We start from the raw sequence: 5,615 nt of genomic DNA on the forward strand, positions 1-5,615 counted from the left end.
GCAGGCTGACGGGGAGCCAGCGCCAAGCTGCACTCCTCCGCAGGTGATGTGGTCAGGAGACGTTGGGCTGGACCTGTGTCCACGTCCCGTGAGCATGCCTACCCCACCTGCCACGCTGAGCACGTCTCCTCCACGGCGCCTTTCAGCCTCCCGGGACCCTGCCATCTCACAGATAGAGAAGCGGCTTCGCCGCTGCTGGCTTCCTGTGGTACTGGATCCCTCCAGCCACCCACATACCTGGCATCTGTCCCCCGCCCCCCGTCTGCCTGGCCAGCCAAGGAAGCCTCGACGGTCAAATGCCCAGTTTCTTGAAATATATCTGCAAGCATTAATTATCTACTGCTTGCTCTTATGTTTAAAATTCATTTGTCACATCTAACTGAGGAATGCATACAACATTTGGAAAATACGTTTCTGGAAACTCAGGTCCACAGGATCCAGACCTCACGTCATACCTGAGTGCTCCGCACGTCCTCTGTCCCCTTTAAAGAGGAGATCGGCAGAGCAGCCTGAGCCCTGGCTCTCCGGCCCTTGATCCCTGGCCCGAGGACAGCGGTCACATCGGTGTCAGCGTCTGGGCAGGGCACCTACTTCCACTGTCTGCCCGTGGCCAGGAATAACATTTAGTTTGAGCTCCTGTGGTTTGCACCAAGTGTCAGGAGGCTCTGGCCCTGCTTTCGCCCTCCGGCACTCTGTCTTCTCCCCTTCTCTAGTCCGCAGCGTGCACAGCGCTCATCCCTCGGTCAGGACACATTGTGCCTGGGGGCTGGGGAGGGCTGGTGGGAGAAGCGGCCTTGAGTGCAGGGGAGGGTGGTGAGGCGTTTGTGCTGGGAGCTCCGGGACAGAACGGTGTGTGCGTACACGCGTGTGTGTGTGTACTCACGCTCACGCGCTCCCTGGGGGTGGCCTGCCAGGCAGTGGGAGCAGCATGCATGCAGGCCTGGCGGTTGCAGCCACACTGTGTGCCTGGCATCGTGAGTGGCTCGGAAGATGCAGCAGGTGGATTTCAGGTGGGGTGAAAACAAGGCTGGGGCAGGGCCCGGCACCGGCCCGGCTGTCATGGTTATTTGGTCAATAAGAGGATGTACCAGAGACTCCTGCAGTAAGCCTCTGGGCTCCCCTGCTCAGTGTGCCACTCAAGGTTGAAGAAAAACTTGGGGCAGAGTTAAAGAGAGAGTGTGAACTGCAATGGCCCATGCTCCTTTGCCAAAAGGCACTGGCCTGTCTCCTCCACCGAATTTTATTATCCACCCATCGGGGTAAAAGGTGCAGTGTGTGAAATTACCATGGAAACCAAGCAGGCGAGGCTTTAAAGAGAAGTCAAAGCAGTTTCAAATTAGAAGCAAGACAGACAACATGCATGGTTGTGATTAGAGCTTTGCCCTTCAGGCTGCGAAGGCACTAATTGTGGGCATGGAGTTCGGGTGCCGTTACTCTGACCTCAGCTACACGTTTTCTCTCGTGTCAGCCCCACAGCGTCATAGGCCGGTGCTCTGTCTTCGGCCGTGGCCCTCAGTGGGGAGGTCATGCTGACCTGCACGCTACCGAACTGCTCAGGAGATGCTTCTAGGAGCCAACCCCCCCATCTTGGACTGGGGATTGTACCCAGGGCCTTTGCACTGAGCTATAGCCCCAGCCCTTTTAAAGTTTCTTCTCCTAACACAGGATCTCTCGATGTTACTAAGTTGCCTCAGCCTTCCAGAGCACTGGTCTTCCAGGTCTCCTAAGTAAAAATTAGAGTTTTATAGATCATTGCTTGAGACTGGAGCTGAGATGCAGGTGGTAAAATGCGGGTCATTTGTGCTGAGCATGGGTTTGTTTGTAACTAAGCTAGATCTATGAATTATACATTATTTCACTGGTTCAACTCACTAGTTAGTGCCATTTAAAAGTGCTTGTACGAAATGGCTCTGTGCTTCTTTCGAGCGAGCGGGTTACATCTTTGTTCAGGGGAAGGACTGGGAGCTCCAGCTTCTCCTGCTGACCCAGCCGTTCCTAGAGTGTGGTTTTATTGGACTGAGGTTGAAGAGAGAGAAGTATCAGCCTGCAGATGAAGCATTCGGGGCCCTGCAGCTCATGAAGGGGTGGTTTCGTGGCAGTGTCTTGTTCAGGCAGTGTCATCATGAGCTGGGGCAAGGTCAACGTGTGGGTCCCTTTCCTGTGCCTGACTCTACATGAAGGCTACTTGTGTACATGCTGGGCCTAGCCAGGCTAGCAGGGCCCTGTTACTATTATTGCTGTTGTTACAGTGCTGACCAGGCTGAGCTGACCGTAACAATCCACACCTCGCTTCTCAGGGTGGGCCAAAGCACGCGTGCTGCCACAGGACGACATCAGAAGCTCCTCTTCATGTGTCTGGCGTTTCCTCGGCACTTGGCTCAGCCAGGCTCTGTGGGACGGACTCCCTCCCCCAGACAGTTGGTGCCATCGAGTGCCTGGCGATTCCTGTCCACTGAGTGGTCTCCAGCTGTTGGGTGCTGGGCTGGCTCAGGGAAGATGGCAGAATGGGGCCCTCCGTGGTGGCCCGGACAGCTTCCTTTATTCCCAGCTGGGGCCATGGTCTTCTTGGTGGAGTGGAGTCCTCAGGGAGGTGACGACAAGAGAGCACCTCCTGGGAGACACAGTGTGTTTCTGCCATGTTGAACCCACATTCATGGCAACTTTCTAGAAGGATCCAAGGGACAAACAATACTTAGATTTTCAGAGTAGCCCACAAAATTCTATTTGCTTAAAATGTAGCTGAAGAAGAAATGTGTTACAGTTCTACAAAGGGCCTTATTTTCCACTTTCAAAGTTCTCCCCACAGTGGAGTCTCTCCTTCAGACAAATGAACACAGAAACACAATCTGTGAGACAGACTAACCCAGAGCTGCTCTGGGCAGGTCGGGATTGGGTCTCACAGCTTGAGTCTTGGTTCTTGAAATATTCTTTCCTCCTGGGTTGGGTTCACTGATCACAGCTGCACTGACCCTCCTGTCCTGAGGGGGCGCTGTTCGCTGTCACTGGTCCTTGGCAATAGCAGTGTGGTCAATTCCATGGTCAGCTACATGTCCAATTCTCCAGGACCAGAAAGCAGAGAAGAATAGAATCAACAACAAGAAAATTGGTTTTCTCATCTGTGTGGGCTGGTGTATATGAATCACACAGGAAATATCGAAACTATCTAGGACCATTCCCCACAACTCTATTCCAGTGGCCCCGTGGCCTTCCATGTAGAATCTGCACATTATGAGGCTGCCCTGCAGGATGGCAGCCTGCAGCCATGGGTGCAGATCTCTGACGTGGGTCTTCTGGCTCTCCAGACACCTAGCCTTGAGCCGGGCGCCTCCTCCTGAAGCAGAGGGTGTGTTTCTCTAGCACTGGGCAAGGGGCAGAACTAGACAGGAGAGGGGAAGCCCAAGGGGAGACAGGAGCTTCCCAGATTTCTCAGGCTCTGTCCCCTGAGGCTGTTTTCTGTTCTGAAAATCTCACTGTCAGTCGGCATCTCCACAACTGCTTCCACCTGGCCCTCACCCTGGGCCTAAGGAGGGGAGCACGGGCATGCAGCACCTTCACCTCCCCCAGAATGAGCCTATGCATGAGCATTGCAGAGGTTGCTTTCCTTATAGGTAACTATTTTTCTTTTTGGAAAAACATGCTCTAAGTCTAAACAATCTACTTAAAGGAACAATGGCAGGTCCTAACCCTCCGGGCTAACCCCAGGACTGCATGTGATTCTGTTTTGGGCATGCTGTCAAGCAAGTCCTCACAGTTAACGAAAGGTGGGTTCATTGCTAAAGGTGAAAACTGAGGTCTAGATCCTGAAGGAAAGAGGGTGAAGTGAGTGAGTGAAGAAAAGAAAAGGAACCGAGGGCTGGGAGAAAGAGGTTTTGTGGGACGGTTTTGGTGAATGAGGTTTGGGGTCCATGCTGGTTAATACCCACGATTCTAGCTAAATGTGGCAAGGGAGAGCTCACCTCCAAGGACCCTGACATAACCCTAGGAGGCAGCTGAGGCCGGGGAGCCCGAGCCAGGCAGTGGGCATGGACTGGACCCTGAGGGGTTTGCCCCTGGGCAGCTTCGAGGGTCTCGTGGCCATTACGGTGATGCAACCATTTAAAAGCAAATCCAACCATGCGCTGCTTCACTCCTACACATTCCATTATGCATTTCTAGAAAACAGAAGTATTTGTAACTAGAGTGCCATTGTGATTCCTAACACAATTAGCAGTAACTCCTTGATATTTCATAGAGCCCAATTATATTCAAATTTCTCTGGTTGTCTCAAATTCTCTTTTCTGGTCTTGGATTCATACACATCAGGCTACAACAATGACCTCTACATGGCAATGATTGTTATGTTACTTGACCTTATTTTATTCTAGAACAGATTCACTTCAAAATGCCCTTAACTCAGTGGAGAAACCCAGTCAGTTAGCCTGGGTCAGTTAGTTAGTTAATTAATTAATCATTAGTCCATGTGTGCAGAGCGTAATGCTCACATTTCCAGTGTGGAGGCGGTGCACATGCGTAACACTTCCTGACTCCTTTTTCCACCTCTGTTCCCTCCCCTCCCTCCCCCTCCCTGATCTCTTCATCCCCTTCCCATTTGAGAAAGACGTGCCTCCCTACTTCCTGTTATTCATCTTTCATTTTGCTCTTCATTTGCACTTTGGGTTTCCCACGTAAGAGAAACCATGGGATACTTAAGCTTGTGTCTCACTCAGCATTATGGTCACAGAGGCCCCAGTTGTGGTGTGTGTGTCTGCGGCTCCATGCTGCAATTGATCTCGCACAAGCTGCTCATTTAACCCAGCACTGCACGGCGACTCTTGGGCGTGTCGTGCTGGGCTCTGCAGTGCAGGTCCTTGTTGTCCCTATGAAAGATACCAGAGAAGGTTCAATTTATTTCTCAATGCTTTGTCTGTGGATTGTTTGGAGTTGTTTTTAAGTATCAACCTTGTATTTCCCATAGGAATGGACCATCATTTCTTTAACTACATTTTCTCTGCTGTTTTAGATTGTGTTTGTTTGTAGCTTTTTTTCTTTTTTGCACTTCAGGAGATATCCTTGCAGATACAAGGCTTTTTATTGTTTCAGTGGAGTAACTCCCTGATGCGGAGTTAGTGTTGGAAGTTACGATCACTTTAGTGGTTCCCTAGAAATGCATTTTCTCTACATTGCAAAGCTAAAACTCAAACTTACTCAGCCCCCACTGGAAGAGCTCATGGAGCTTTTGGTCCCCAGAGACTCTGGAGTTGGAATTGCCATTGTCCCTAGGTCTTTCCTGATATCTTCCGGGGAACTGACAAAGGAGCTTGGGATTGTGCAATCCAGAACAGCACAAGAAGTGGGTTAGCTGAATACAATGGCCGTGACATCCAGACTGACTGACCTCGGTGTTGCAGTGTTAGGGTTGGTGCTTAATTCAGCAATCCTGGCTTCAGGGGAGCTTTGCTTTGGTTTGTTGAATGAATTTTAGCTTAGTTTCCTAATGATGTCTATTAAGCACCACTTTCCCTCTGTTTTGAAAAGAGACCAAGTCAGTTTAAACATGATAAAGCAAAAGAAAACCAAGAAGGGGAAACCTTGCCTCTTTGCCCAGCCCCTGTCGCCTGTTATGTCCCAGGCAATTG

This window comes from Heterocephalus glaber, unplaced genomic scaffold (genome assembly GCF_053883595.1).
Source record: "Heterocephalus glaber isolate CG9 unplaced genomic scaffold, H.glaber_assembly_v1.0 deba00001428, whole genome shotgun sequence".
Taxonomy (NCBI): domain Eukaryota; kingdom Metazoa; phylum Chordata; class Mammalia; order Rodentia; family Bathyergidae; genus Heterocephalus; species Heterocephalus glaber.